Source organism: Pinus tabuliformis, chromosome 1_2 (genome assembly GCF_031772625.1).
Source record: "Pinus tabuliformis cultivar Carrire ecotype Pingquan chromosome 1_2, CPIR1, whole genome shotgun sequence".
Taxonomy (NCBI): domain Eukaryota; kingdom Viridiplantae; phylum Streptophyta; class Pinopsida; order Pinales; family Pinaceae; genus Pinus; species Pinus tabuliformis.
Window position 1 is genome coordinate 615,795,628 of NC_142298.1, and position 14,916 is coordinate 615,810,543.

Genomic DNA, 14,916 nt, shown 5'->3' on the forward strand with positions numbered 1-14,916 from the left:
GGCCTGACACTTTTAATTATTCAATTAAATGTTAAATTACAAATTATACTATGAAAAAAATATTTTAAATCCTTTAAATTTAAAATAATAAACACTAAACCACTATAAAACTATTTATTTTATTAAAAAATAATTTATTTTAAATCTCAAACAACATTCTGGTACAAACCTCTTGTCCGTAAACCCGCCATCAAAAGTAACTTAAATGCTTGCACATCAAATTTATAGTTTCATATATATATATATATGCGTGGCCAGGTTGATACAAACAATATTAGGTTATCAAATTGATGGTTATCAGTTTTTGATGGTCTCTTATATTAGGTTTTGAAATACAATGTATTCTGCTCAGCCTACTACTATATCCTATTAATCTACATTGTTTCTCTGGTTAGAACCTGGATGCCTTCCTCTACGTACAAATATGAAAAGAGTGAACTCAGCTTACTCCAGCCATTACTCTCGTGAATCCAGAAGGACATTTTTTTTCAAAAGCATTGCATAATTACCTAGCTGGCCCATGTATACGTTAAGGTGTGATAAAGTGACAAGGACATTAAAAAGAAAAAGACTAAGTTGACAAAGACGTTAAGGTGTGATAAAGTATAATTTATTTTAAAATTAAGAGACTATTGAGCAAATATATTCCATCGTTTTCACTTGAAATTCCGAGTCATGTCAAGATTCCGTGCAAGAAGCTAACTGATTTTATTATAATTTGGATGATTCGTTACAACATATAATTATGACATCAACGTTAAACGACCAAATGTCATACAGATGACAGTACAAATTCCAAATTTGGCCGACAACATTTTGAATGATTTAGGGCGTGGACAAATAACGAAATGAAATTCAACTTCAAAATTTGGCTGAAGGCATTTGGAAAGATTTAGGACATGGATCACGCCAGAATACTTTTGACCCTTTAAATGAGGGAGGTGAGAATCTAGTGGTAGCCTAGCTGGATACTGACGAGAGAGTAATATGGATTGCCTTTTCCTTTGCTCATCAGATACGAATGACTTCCCTGCTCAATCACTTTCCCATCTTCAATCACAGCAATCGAACCAGCATTTTGAATGGTTGTCAGTCTATGAGCTATCACAATACTCGTTCTTCCCACCATTATTCTGCCCAGGGCCTCTTGAACCATCTTCTCCGATTGGCTGTCCAACGCACTGGTGGCCTCGTCCAGCAGTAATATGCTCGGATTCTTTATGATCGCCCTGGCTATAGAAATGCGTTGCTTTTGCCCTCCCGATAATTGCACTCCTCTGTCTCCACAATTTGTTTCGTATCCTTTCTCCAAAGAGATACACAAATCCAAGTTAAATTCACTGCCATATTCAGTCCGTCCTAATTTATTCCAGAAACAATCTGCTTAACCACAGCTGATTGAATATATGTATTATTGCATAAACATTCTGTTTCAATTGGAAAATTGCAGTATTTACCTAATGAAGTCATGAGCATTCGCAGCCTTTGCAGCTTCGATTATCTCTACCTCGCTTGCATTCTCTTTTCCGTAGAGAATGTTGTCTCGAATGCTTCCTCCAAACAGCGTGGGCTCTTGACCTACCAGAGTTATGTGGTTCCTCAAACTCTTCAAATTGAACCTCCTGATGTCGCTGCCATCGATTTTCACCGATCCTTTTAGGGGATCGTAAAACCTTTCAATTAATCCAATGATAGTCGATTTTCCGGATCCACTTTGTCCTACCAGAGCCATGCTTTTGCCTGCGTTTATGCTCAAGCAGAAGTTCTTGAAGATCATAACACCAGGACGAGATGGATAAGCGAAGTCCAAGTTTCTCAGGTCCACGTTTCCTTCTATCTTATCCGCTTTCTCACCTCTCTCATCCTCTGGGTTTAAGCGGCTTTCTCTGTCCAGTATGCCAAACAAAGATTTGACTGCATCGGATCCTTTAGCAATGTCACTGCTCATAGTTCCTGCTTCTGCTATACCTTTTCCTGTGGTTATCAGAATGAGGAAAATTTGGAAAAAATCTTTGGATGTGATTTGTCCTTTTGATACAAGATGTCCTCCATACCAAAAGTTCAAAGCCGTATTGCATAGTGTGATGCATTGCGATGTTCCAAGAGCAAATCCCGCAAACAAAGATTGTTTGATAATCTCTCTGCGAGGTTCTTCTTGACTCTTTTGGAAGAGAGAGAGGATTTTCTCCTGTAAAGAGAAGGCACTAATAGTGTGATGATTAGCCACGGCCTCTGCTGCGAGTTGACTACCTTGATCTTGAGCTTTTATAGCCTTTTGAGACATGGCCTTGAGGAGAACCCTTTTAGTGTAGAAACATAATACAATAATGGGTTGCACTACGATTATTACAACTGCAAGACGCCATGCTATTATCAAAGCCATCGAGAAGGCTATTACAACAGCTGCCGAAGTTTCTACAAGTAACGATATACGATCTCCGACCAGAGATCTCACCTGTATCACAAATTGCATATTCGAATAATTAGAATACTGTAACACAATTCACAATTTTATTGGAAATATTAAAACTTTAAGGTCAGATACTTGCCACATTAGCATCTATTGCTAGTCTAGAGCAAACAGCTCCACTAGAATTCTCCTCATTATCGAACCTCCCAATCTCAAATGTAAGGATTTTGGACAGCATTCACTATCGAACCCTTTTAGTAAGATATTCCCCCATAGCTGCAAAATTGTAATGCTGTAACATGTTTGCTGAAAACGATATTACTCCCACAGCCACAAACATGAAGGAGTAATATTCGATACTGGATTTGATCTGGTCATGCTCCTGAAGGAAAAATACAGATACAACTGCCCCAAGGAATAAGGGAAAAACAGGTTGAACGGCTCCGGAGCCTAAGGCTCCTGAACAACCCAATAGAGAATGCCTCCATTCTGGGGCATTTAAAAGAAACAGTTGACAGAATGAAGTGGTGGAAGGGAGCTTGTCTTCATGTACCAGTTCTGGATGGGTTGATACAGACGCGTTCGAACTCGATCTACAATATATGCTGGAACTCCTTGTTACCAAAGACTGGTCTAGCATAGTAGTGTCTTCGAATCTATCATCTGGCTTATCTGCCGCAGCCTGTTGTAGTTTCACCAAAGCAGCGTATGCTCCATTGGGTTTACAGATCAGATCTTCATGTAGCATACTTGTCTCGATCACATGACCACTTTGAACCACCGCAATCATGTCTGCGTTGCGGATGGTGGAGAGGCAATGAGCTACTACAATAGTTGTGCGTCCAACTGAAGCTTTGTCTAGAGCATCCTGAACGATTCTCTCTCACTCTGCATCTAGAGCACTTGTGGCCTCGTCTAGAAGTAGAAGACAAGGACCCTTGAGCATAACTCTTGCAATGCTTTTGCCCTCCCAACAACGGTTGGGTATTTTTCTGGTAAAATCTCAAAAACAAACAAACAAACTGAACACAGAGACAATGCTCTGTTTTTTTTCCAGGATCTTAGCTCAGGGAAGCTTTAATAGATTTCTGAGAACAGAGTATTACACACCCATAAAAAGATTTGTATTCATTAAAACAAAATTTCTGATACAAAATTCATCCTCTTTCACTCAGAGGGATTCACCAAAACATTTCAACAAAATTACTCTGTCTCCTCCTGAGATTTTACACTGCTGGTGTGTAAAAATCCCTTTTACATTTACTGGTGTAAAAATCTTTTACATATACTGCTGTAAAACAATTTTTACATATGCTGTAAAATTTTTACATTGCATTTCATTTTCAAAAATAAAAACTCACACAGTCATTCATGCTACTGTGCGTTCTTCCCTTCATTTTAGCAACACACAACCATTACATTTCAACCCTGGTTTTTCTTATGTTTCGCACTGCTGTGCGTTATATTCCCCACATCATTCTCTGGTCTTCGTCTTCGTTCTGTTTTTCATTCACACACGCACTGCTGTGCGTTCTGCTGCTTCATTACAGAATGATCAACGAACAAAAAAAATATAATACATACTATGCGTATGCAACCAAAAAAAATTACATACTTTTTCTTACCCATACCTTCGTAAGAAATAAAAACATTAAAATTAAAGTTTTCGAACAACCTTTTACCTATCACAATAACTTTGCATTTATTTCCCTTGCTGACAGGACCGACCGTCAAACAAAAAACTTTTACGCCACGTTAAAATTTATTTGCTGCAGGTTTGTGAAGTCCGACAACCGTTGATTTGCTCTCATGGAATCGAACGGTTGAGGTGGATTTCGGAAGACCTTTGTTTGCCGAACGTTACGTTCCGATGGAGCAGTGGTTTCGCAGAAGGTACAGAGGACGCGTGGAGACATTTCATTGCATCGGAGTCGATTGCACGGAAACAGCTTACTGACCAAAGGCGGTCCGATATGCTCAGGTGGTTTTGCTGAAGCGGTTTTGGCAGTTGAAATTACATCTTCAACACTCCCCTTTAATTTCAACTGCTGGGCATTTAGTCATACCCAAACAATTCCTCAAAAATTCAAAGCTTTTCTGATCCAGTGGCTTGGTCAGAATGTCTGCTACCTTTTCTTGAGTCCTGCAATGTTCTAGAACAATTTCTCCATTGTTCACCAATTATCTGATGTAGTGAAACCTTGTATCAATGTGTTTCGTTCTCTTATGGAACACTGAATTCTTTGATAATGCAATAGCTAAGCTATTTTCACAAAAAATCACCGTTTCTTTTGCCTGCTCTTGGCCTAAGCTCCTTAACATTCTTCTCATCCAAACTGCTTGACATGCTGCTGCTGTAGCTGCCACATATTCAGCCTCTGCTGTAGACAATGCTACAATGGACTGCTTCTTAGAAGCCCATGAAATGGCTCCTGAACCCATGTGAAAAGCATAACCGGAAGTGCTTTTCCGATCATCTACACTTCCAGCCCAATCACTATTAGTGTATCCAATTAAATCTGAACATTATGAGACAGTATATAAAATACCAAACATTTTAGTACCTTTGACATACCTCAGAATTCTTTTTGCTGCCTCCCAATGTGCTTCTTTTGGTTTCTCCATGAATCTGGAAATTAAACTAACAGCAAACATTATATCTGGCCTAGTTGCAATCAAATACATAACGCTGCCAATTATGCTCTTATACAAGCTAGGATCAAAATCCTTGCTGTTGTCCTCTTTGTTGAGTTTTAATCCCATCACTGTGGGAGTGATTGCTGCCTTGCATTCTTGCATATTAAATCTGCCCAACACTTCATTTACATATTTTTCCTGTGAGATAAAAATTCCATTTTCATTTTGATCTACTTCTATTCCTAAGAAGTATCTCAGCAAACCCATGTCAGTCATTTCAAATTCTTCCTTCATGACTGATTTGAAATTCTCAATGAGATGATCATCATTACCTGTGAAAATCACATCATCAACATATAAGACAACAATCAAAATTTTACCATCCTTTTCTTTGATGTAGACGGTGGGTTCACCCTCACATTTCTCAAATCCATTTTCCAGTAGATAGGAATCTATCCTACTGTACCATGCTCTTGGCACTTGCTTCAACCCATAAAGAGCTTTCTTCAATTTGCACACTTTGTGCTCTTCACGTTTCTTCTCATAGCCTAGAGGTTGCTCAATGTAAACCTCTTCCATTAACACTCCATTTAGGAATGCTGACTTCACGTCCATTTGGTAAACTTTCCATTTGTTTTGTGCTGCTATGGACAACACTGCTCTCACGGTTTCCATTCTTGCAACCGGTGCGAAAGTCTCCTCATAGTCTCTCCCATACTGCTGCTTGTATCCCTTGACAACCAGCCTTGCCTTGTGCCTTTCTATCTTGCCTTCAGCATTACTTTTGGTCTTGTAGACCCATTTAACTCCAATGACTTCTTTACCTTTTGGTAGCTCAACCAAATCCCATGTCATGTTTCTCTCTATGGCATTCATCTCCTCATTCATAGCTTCTATCCATTTCTTATCTTTAATTGCATCTTCAAAATGAATAGGGTCATCAACATGACAATATAAGGCAAATAATGAATTCATACCTTCATCATAAAAGTCACTTAGATTTCTAAACTTCTTACCTCTTTCATTTGGTGTGCAAGTGCTTGAAGAAGCACTTGAATTTCCTCCTTGTGGTGTGCTTGGAGAAGCACTCTCATTTCTCCTCAAGGGTGTCTCTTGCTGTCCTTGTGTTGGCGCTGCTGTTTGGGGATGTATTTCAGCCATCTCCTCATCATCTTCATCATGAGACAAACAGTTTTTAACATTCACTGTTTTCTCTATGCTTCCATCCCAAGCTTCCTCCTCAATGAATTGAACATCTCTGCTGACAAAAAACTTCTTGGTGGATGGGATATACAACCTGTAAGCTTTGGATTCCTCACTGTATCCAATGAAAATACATTTCTCCCCTTTGCTGTCCAACTTCTTCCTTAGTTGATCTGGAAGTGTGCATAGGCCACACATCCAAAAACTTTCAAGTGGGTGACACCTTGCTTTCTCCCACTCCATGCTTCTTCGGGCACTTTGTTCATGACCTCTTTTGTAGGACACCTGTTCAAAATGTAAACTGCACAATTTACAGCTTCAGCCCAATAATCATTTGGCAAATGCTTTGCCTTCAACATGCTCCTCGCCATATCCATGATGGTCTTGTTCTTCCTTTCAGCAACTCCATTTTGCTGTGGGGTGTACCTAGCTGTAAATTGCTTGTGAATTCCATTTTCTCTACAAAACCGTAGAAACTCCTTGGAGATATACTCACCTCCTCTATCAGTTCTCAAAACTTTGATATGCAGCCCGCTTTGGTTTTCCACAAGTGCTTTGAAATTTCGAAATTTCTCAAACACTTCACTTTTGTTTTTAAGGAAATATACCCAAGTTTTTCTTGTAAAGTCATCAATGAATGTTAGGAAATATTGGCTGCCTGCTAATGATGGAGTTTGCATTGGTCCACATAAGTCTGAGTGGACAATCTCTAAGGGTGCCTTTGCCCTTATGCTTTTCCCTGATGGAAAACTTTCTCTGTGTTGCTTACCCAATATGCAACCTTCACAAAGGCTGTCCGGTTTCTCTATCAGTGGTAATCCTCTTACCATTCCTTTTCTGCTCAACAAGTTAAGACCTCCAAAGTTGAGATGTCCAAATCTCAAGTGCCACAACCAATTTTCATCCTTTGGCACACTTTGGAAAGCCTCTTGGGTAACTGCTGCAATTACATCTTTGTTTTTCAAATCTGCCCTTATTCTAAGAGGGAACATCCTGTTCCTTGTCATCTTCACTTCAGCAATGCATCATTTGCTGGGTGCTCTATCCATGATGGTGCATACATCATTTTCAAAGAAAACATTGTAACCCTTTTGAACAAGCTGTCCAATACTCAAGAGGTTACATCTCATTCCAGGGACATAGTAGACATCTGCTATGGTTTTCTTTTCACCTTTCTTTGTAAATATTTTTACCTCTCCTTTTCCCATAACAGAAATTTTGCTATCAGTTCCTAGTGTGACTTGTGATTTCACATTCTGATCTAGAGTAGAAAAGATGGCTATGTTTCCTGTCATATGGTTGCTGCAACCTGAGTCTAAAAACCATATATCTTCACTGTTTGTTTCAGCCATGTTACAAGCTAACAACACATTATCTTGGCTGATGTTTTCTCTAGTAATGTTTGCACTAGATCTATTGTTCATATCATACTGTTTCTTTTTACATTCACTGTCATAATGCCCATATTTTTTACAGTAATAACATCGGACATTGGATTTTTCATACCTTTGTCCTTGAGCATGATGTTGTCCTCTTTGTTGGCTGTTGCCTTGGCCTTGGTTCTGATTTGGATTGCTGCCTCTTCCTTGAGAATTTGCTGGGCTGTTCCTTCCACCTCTGTTTTGACTCCTGCCTCTTCCTCTCTTGTTTCCTCTGCCTTGACCTCTTCCTCTTCCAAAAGACATCTGGGTCTTAAAGGCTTGCTCTAGAGATGAGTTTTCATTTCTACTCAACCTCTGCTCATGTGATACCAGTGATGCATGGAGCTCATCAACAGAAAAGTTTGAGAGATCCTTTGTCTCTTCTATGGTGGTGACAATCACATCAAACTTTGAGGGTAGGACCCTCAATATTTTCTCCACAATCCTCCTTTCTTCAAGAGTTTCTCCATGAGTCCTTATCTGTGTGACCAGACCAATCACATGAGTGAAGAATGAGTCAATGTTGTCTGACTCCTTCATACACAGATTCTCAAAATCTTTCCTCAGAAATTGTAGTTTTGTTGTCTTCAGTTTCTCCATGCCTTGATAGGCTGTCTTAAGAGTTTGCCATGCTTCTTTGGATGTCTTAGCTGCTGCTATCCTTGGAAACACACTCTGGTCCACTGCTTGATACAAAAATACACGGGCTTTTGAATCCTTCTTCCTATTGCTCTTCAGCAGATCCTTCTCTGCCTGAGTTAACCTATTAAACTCATTTTCATCTGCTGGTTCTTCAAAGCCATCTTCAACTAATTCCCATAAATCTTGAGAGACAAACAGGGCTCTCATGGTTATTGCCCAATAGTCATAGTTTTTCCCATTAAACTGTGGGAGCTGGGTATTAAACATACCCATGCTAGTGCTTGTGCTGGCCATTCCTTGCATTCTCAACTATGGTTTAAATTCTTCACTGTGTGTTTAAAAACACTGATTGTTTCTTCAACAATAACTCAAAGGAAACTTTGAGGAATACCTGAATCCTTTGTTGACTGAGTCTTCACTCTCCTGGAGAAGCTGTTGCAACAAAAGAACCCCTTTTTTCAGCTTCTTGAACACCTTCAAAGAGCCTAAGCCTGCTCTCATACCACTGTTGGGGATTTTTCTGGTAAAATCCCAAAAACAAACAAACAAACTGAACACAGAGACAATGCTCTGTTTTTTTCCAGGATCTTAGCTCAGGGAAAATTTAATAGATTTCTAAGAACAGAGTATTACACACCCATAAAAAGATTTGTATTCATTAAAACAAAATTTCTGATACAAAATTCATCCTCTTTCACTCAGAGGGATTCACCAAAACATTTCAACAAAATTACTCTGTCTCCTCCTGAGATTTTACACTGCTGGTGTGTAAAAATCCCTTTTACATTTACTGGTGTAAAAATCTTTTACATATACTGTTGTAAAACAATTTTTACATATGCTGTAAAATTTTTACATTGCATTTCATTTTCAAAAATAAAAACTCACATAGTCATTCATGCTACTGTGCATTCTTCCTTTTGTTTTAGCAACACACAACCATTACATTTCAACCCTGGTTTTTCTTGTGTTTTGCACCGCTGTGCGTTATATTCCCTGCATCATTCTCTGGTCTTTGTCTTCGTTCTATTTTTCATTCACACACGCACTGCTGTGCGTTCTGCTACTTCATTACAGAATGGTCAACGAACAAAAAAAATATAATACATACTATGCGTATGCAACCAAAAAAAATTACATACTTGTTCTTACCCATACCTCCATAATAAATAAAAACATTAAAATTAAAGTTTTCGACCAACCTTTTACCTATCAAAATAACTTTGCATTTATTTCCCTTGCTGACAGGACCGACGGTCAAACAAAAAACTTTTACGCCACGTTAAAATTTATTTGCTGCAGGTTTGTGAAGTTCGACAACCGTTGATTTGCTCTCATGGAATCGAACGGTTGAGGTGGATTTCGGAAGACCTTTGTTTGCCAAATGTTACGTTCCGATGGAGCAGTGGTTTCGTAGAAGGTACAGAGGACGCGTGGAGACATTTCATTTCATCGGAGTCGATTGCACGGAAACAGCTTACTGACCAAAGGCGGTCCGATATGCTCAGGTGGTTTTGCTGAAGTGGTTTTGGCAGTTGAAATTACATCTTCAAGAACAACTAGACTCCGCGCTCACCCACCTGTATTGCCCAAATGAAGAAAGTAAACTCAAATTGACTACACTTTAGAAATGAAGAATGAGGGTAAAAACCTAAATATTACCTGTGTGTCATAACCATCTGGTAGTTGACTAATGAAATCGTGAGCGTTTGAATATTTGGCGGCAGCAATAACCTGATCCATGCTGGCTCCCTCTTTTCCGAACAAGATGTTCTCCTTGATCGATGTAGCGAAGAGTGCAGGTTCTTGACTTACTAGTCCAATTTGGGAACGCAACCATTTCAATTGTAGCGTTTTATTGTTCACTCCATCCAGCAAAATCTCTCTAGCCAGGGGATCGTAGAACCTCTCTATCAACGCCACAACCGTAGACTTGCCGGACCCGCTTCTCCCCACCAGCGCAACAGTCTTGTTTGCGGGAATGGTTAGACAGAAATTGCGAAATATCTTGGATTCTAGTCGAGATGGATATGCAAACCCAACGTTTCTAAATTCAACTTTACCGCTGACTTCTTTCAATATTTCTCCTTTTGCATCTTCCCAATCAATGATCGGTTCGCTGTCAACCATCTCAAAGATGTGTTTACAAGCAACACGTGCTTCTGAAAAGTATCTGATATTTGGAAGCGCAGTCCCTAAAGCTCTGTAAATGCAACAGTGCTTTCAGAGATTTTGTTTGAACTTCAAAAGTGTGGTAAATTTCCCGTTGTAGGATCAATTATAGAAGTACATGAGAAAGAGAGATGAATAGAGCGAGAATGCTTACAAGCCACCCATAATTATGCAACTTGAAGCTGCGAAAATCCTTCCTCCGCTAGCGCCATGATACATTACCAATCTGCTACCGTACCAAGAGTTGAATGCCCAGATACCGAAGGTCACTCCTTCGCTTCCTACTACCAAGCCTTTGACAAGACCTTGTTTAAGCCCAAGCTTTACAGTCCCATTGAGCGCATCGGAGAACTTAGCCATTGTCCTCTCCTCTCCAACGAAGGCAAAGACTGTCCTAATGGATGAAAGAGCTTGCTCTGCAATATTACCGACTATATTATATGCTTCGGTGAACTTGCGAGAAGTCCCCACCAGAATCCGTCTATACATTATGCCGGGAACGATCAACATGATCACGAAAGGAAATGACGCTAATGCCAGTCTCCATGTCAAGTAGAATGTGACAAAATAACTACTAAAGAATAAAGAAGTATTCATGACGAAGTTGGGTAGCTGAGGATGGACATTCTCCCAAGAGAATTAGCAATATTAAAATTAGAAAACATAGTAAAGAGTCCAAACGTTGATAAATTAGATGAACTTAATGAAGAGTCTGAACATTGATAAATTAAATGACAGAATAGAGTAATAAGATCACACCTTTTCTGCTAAAACGTCCTGTATAATGAGAGTATCATTAGTAATACTGGTAACCACTTCTGCTGTGGTAGTTCTTTGGGTGTCGAAGAATCCCTCGCCCTGCCTCAATACGGCTTTCAAATAATTTATACGCATCCGAGATGCCTGCCTTTCGCTGGTCCTTGCCCAACAGAACGCCTCTGATCAAACAAAGCAAAGAAAAGCATTAGTCATAGATAAGATCATCAAAAACCATTTAACTATAGAAGGTGTGAAAGAAACAGGAAGATGTAATACCCACGGAGAAATGCAACAAAAAACGCAGCGATTGATATATATAGCAGACGTAAAGTATACTGCGCAAGTAACCATCACTGACACATTCATCAATATGTAATATGAATATTATGCAAAGTTTTGTTGTAAAGGAAATGATTATTACCGTGTTGATAATACGACGAAAATCTCCTGTGGATGCCGAACCAAAATTTCCTACTCTGTCTATCAAATTACTTAATACAAGCGGGCGCATCAAAGGCATGGTCATTCCATCTGTAATGGCTCCTACAGTGCCGAATGCCATTAGCCACAGATCAAATGAATCGACATACTTAAAAAGTTTCCATATTGAGATGCCTGAATCCTTCGGACAAACAGCCGTGTTGCTTTCCACACAATCATGCGGTTTAAGCAGGTCTGGTTGTTCTTCCAGATTTGACATCTGTATTTGTTCCCTTGCCATATTCTTCAGTGCAGGAAAAACACGGGAGTCCTTCACCTTTGTGGATCATTCAGCGAAACAATGTATTTATGTATAATAATTGCAATCTGCAACCAAAGGTCTTTCATCATCCCGTCCTTAATCACTGATTCCTTAGGTCACATCTTGATATAAGAAAGTCCCATAGAATTAAAAATTGGATTCGAATTGACTTATTAATAAATTTGTAATGAATTACGTTGCGAAGACCTTTATTTATCCCGGCCCTAAATCGATGATTGTTCAAGTCATAGGTCACATCTTAATAAAAAAGTCCTAGAAGATCATATTGGGGAGAAGGAGCCCTTAATTGGCAATTAAAAAATGATTTCAAATTGAGTTATGAATAAACTTGTAATGAGAAAGTTGGTTTTTATTTTTATTTTTTAGTGAACTAATTTAGAATATGGGAGATGGAGATTTTAATTGGCAATTAAAAAATGAATTCAAATTGAGTTATGAATAAACTTGTAATGAGGGAGTTGGTTTTATCTTTATTTTTTAGTGAACTAATTTAGAATATAGGAGATGGAGTCCTTAATCGGCAATTAAAAAACGAATTCAAATTGAGTTATGAATACAATGAATTTAAATTGAGTTATGAATAAATTTGTAATGAGGAAGTTGGTTTTTATTTTTATTTTTTAGTGAACTAATTTAGAATATGGGAGATGGAGCCCTTAATGGCAATTAAAAAATGAATTCAAATTGAGTTATGAATAAATTTGTAATGAGGAAGTTGGTTTATTTTTATTTTTTAGTGAACTAATTTAGTTGTGAAACTAATTAATTGTGAGACAATTATTATTGATTGATTTATCATTATTATTTAAGGAAAATCAGATCATCTAAAATTATCTCATAATCTGCAAGAGGCTTTCCCTCCTAAAACATATCTCTAGATCTTAACCATTAACTTGTTTTCTCTTAACTTATTTCTTTCCGTCTATAAAAACACCAACAAAAATTAGAGTATCATGACTTGCAACTTCTGAATGACTTGCGTCTTTTGAATGTCAGTTGATGTTTAAGCGAATATAAAATACTAAACCACGGATACCGGCACCAGTGAACAATGAACATAGAATATCAAATCCATCCAAACGTTTCCTAATGTAAATCAGATGTATGTTTTCATTAATTATGCCTTAAGGCGTTCCCCTCTGAAATGAATTCCCTCTCGTATCATCTGTTTCTTTCTTAGCCTTTGATTTAAGTGTTAGGATAGAAATAACCTGAACCATCAAATTGAAAAACGGTATTAGTTCATTGCAATTCTCTATGGGAAGAACGGTATTAGTTCGTTGCAATTCTCTATGGAACTTATGAATATTCGTCATCATCTCTGGTTTACCAGAGTATTTGTTAGAGATCGTTAAAGCTCTGTGTGCCTTATAGCCATGAGTGCCTCGCTGGAATGTATCAGTCTCGCTGGAATGTGTCAGTCTTTGTGTTGTAGTTCGGCCAATGACAGGAAATGCATACATAATTGCTCGGCTTGCCCTGGAACCAAGCCCTGCTCGGAGGTGGGGTGGATTCATCAAGTGTCTGGGCCAAGAAGCGTTCCTCAATTCGAACTCCCATAATTGTTGTGGAGATGGCCATGGGGATGGGGATCATGGTTGTGAGCATTCTGGTATGTTTTGCTGTCATTTGGGTTCAGTTCAAGCTCAAGGCCAACCCTCCTAAAACCATGACAACTGCCTGCAAGAGTAAGTCTACAAGAGCAAGATAAAGAGCGATGTCTTCAGCGGGAGCTTTTGACATTGGAAATTTTATTCCTTATTTGGACTGGCTTGATTTGCAAGGTATCTATCAACGAATGAAGGAGGCCAACAAAATGTTCGATTTATTCGCTTAGAAATTCATACATGACCATATGGAGCATCGCATGGACTTATCCTTGGATGGCCAGCCGGGGGCTGAAGCAGAACATTGTAAAAGCTTTGTTGATGTGCTGCTTCAGATCTAGAGTGAGCAGCAGGACGCCCAAATCACACGAGAAACCATCAAGGCAATTATGTTTGTAAGTCTCTCGGGCATCATTCCCTCTTTCAGTTTTCTAATTCTTAATACTCAGTCACTCCACTCCTTCTACTAACATGAGAAATGAATTGAATTTGTCATGACATGTTCGCCGCCGGAATGGAGACGACGACCATTACCATAGCATGGGCAATGAGTGAGATTCTCATAAATCCCCATGCAATGAAGAGATTACAGGAAGAAATTGAATGTACAGTTGGCAGCCATGGAAAAGTTAATGACTTAGATGTGGCAAGCATGAAATACCTCCACAGTGTGTTGAAAGAGACTCTGCAATTATACCCAGGAGTGCCGCTATCGGCTCCTCACGAATCTGCAGAAACTATGACAGTAGAAGGATATCATATACCGAAGAAAACAACGTTATTGGTGAATGTGTGGGCCATAGGAAGGGATCCTACTGTATGGGGAAAATATGCTTCAAAATTCAAACCAGAAAGATTTGTGGAGGAATTCGGTGGACATAATGATTATACAGACTTAACAAATACTCAAGACTTGAGGATGCTCCCATTTGGCGCAGGAAGGAGAGGATTCCCTAGTCCCCCTATGGCTCTTTCGGTGGACATAATGATTATACGGACTTAACAAATACTCAAGACTTGAGGATGCTCCCATTTGGCGCAGGAAGGAGAGGATTCCCTAGTCCCCCTATGGCTCTTCCCACGATTTCGCTTGCATTGGCTCAACTACTGCACACTTTTAATTAGAGGTTTGAAGGTGATTCGTCCCAACTGTATATAAAGGAAGCGCATGCAATGACACTCCCAAGAGAAATTCCCCTCTTTGTATTCCCAAACTTGAGGTTGCCATTGAATTGTGTTTAGAATTTGGAAAATTAAGAAGATATAGGTTTGTAGTGGCCCAATTCCAGCAAGATGACCTGC

At 39.0% G+C, this 14,916-nt stretch overlaps 2 pseudogenes; one reads left to right on the forward strand and one right to left on the reverse strand.

Moving 5' to 3' along the window:
* Positions 1 to 949: 949 nt before the first annotated feature.
* Positions 950 to 11,965, reverse strand: LOC149207140 (ABC transporter B family member 15-like; annotated as a pseudogene).
* Positions 11,966 to 14,128: 2,163 nt separating this feature from the next.
* On the forward strand, positions 14,129 to 14,617 carry LOC149207141 (cytochrome P450 750A1 pseudogene; annotated as a pseudogene).
* The last annotated feature ends 299 nt before the right edge of the window (positions 14,618 to 14,916 follow it).